Source organism: Poecilia latipinna, unplaced genomic scaffold (genome assembly GCF_001443285.1).
Source record: "Poecilia latipinna isolate Pla-1442-1.1 unplaced genomic scaffold, P_latipinna-1.0 Scaffold2080, whole genome shotgun sequence".
Classification (NCBI taxonomy): Eukaryota; Metazoa; Chordata; class Actinopteri; order Cyprinodontiformes; family Poeciliidae; genus Poecilia; species Poecilia latipinna.
This window is the reverse complement of record NW_015114696.1, coordinates 24,242-25,576: the sequence shown is the minus strand read 5'-3', so window position 1 is coordinate 25,576 and position 1,335 is coordinate 24,242.

Genomic DNA, 1,335 nt, shown 5'->3' with positions numbered 1-1,335 from the left:
ATGTTTTAGCATGTGTCTGGTCATGGGTTAAGAAATGGACGCCATAATTAAGAGTGCGCCTTATAATCTGGTGCGCCTTATGGTCCAGAAAATACGGTACATTTCTTTTAGTAAAACTGGTTAAGACTGGATTGTAAAGTGTTGAATTTCTGATGTTTATCAGAAACACTTTAGGTGCTGGAATTTCCCACACACACCGTTTGTCTCTGCCATTTGCAAACAGATAGCAGCCGCTCTTCATTGGCATATCATTTCTCGTGTAAAGTGGAAGCAGTGAATTAATGTGAGACATAAGGAAGAAAATGTTTTAAATGTTCTCCTCCAGCCATTCAGATCCAGTTAATAAATACAGGTAAGATACACAAGCACACACACATTCCTGCACACGGCTGTATGGATATATGACAGGTTCATTTATATCAGTATTATTATTTAGAGGATTTTTTTTAAATCTGAGAATTCATTTTCATTTACAAAAACAAATGAAATATGAGGAACAGAACACAGAATATAATATATATTAGGCTCTTCCACAGTAACTACATTGGTACAAAAACAAAACTTTACAAATTTTTCATCATAAATTCATTTTATTTATGATAAGATAAAAACCTCCAGTGACCTAAAAACATTCATATGCACATATGAATGTTTGTACTTTTGGAAATAGTGGATAAGTACAGTTGGACTATCATAACCAAAACCAAAAGTACTTAATTGAAAATGTATTAAGGACGTTAGAAATGATATTACATTCTTTTCAAAATATTACAATTCCAGAATAAATGGCTGTTTCTGGATGCGCTTTGCAAAACTCACAGTTGGGGTCGACTGGTTTAATATAGTTCAACATTTATTAAATAGCAGGAATTAAATGCAACAGTTTAAATAAACGGGATCTCATGTGATGATTTTAACAGAGAGGCATTACAGCCAATCAGAACGACAGACCAGAAGTGGCTTCTTTGGAAAGAAAAAATAAATAAATTAACACTTGTAATAACATAAATAATGCAAATTGGAGAGTAGTAGGAGAAGAAATTGGAAATAAGTGGTCAGTATAATTTAAGCCAATCTAACTTTAAGCTTTATCAAAAAGTGAAGTTGAAGCCTAGACGTAAAAATAGACATGATGTTTGACTCACAGACTAAAATATAAGAAAAGACAAAAAACTTCTTCAGACTCATCAGCTTTTATTGTTTAATAAACAATGTTGAAGTAAAGTATTAATATGTAGATCTATTTAAAACAGTGATAATAAACTGAACATTTTTCTTACTTAACAGCTAAAACAAGATAACGCAACCTATCAGGATTTATTTAAAGAATAAACA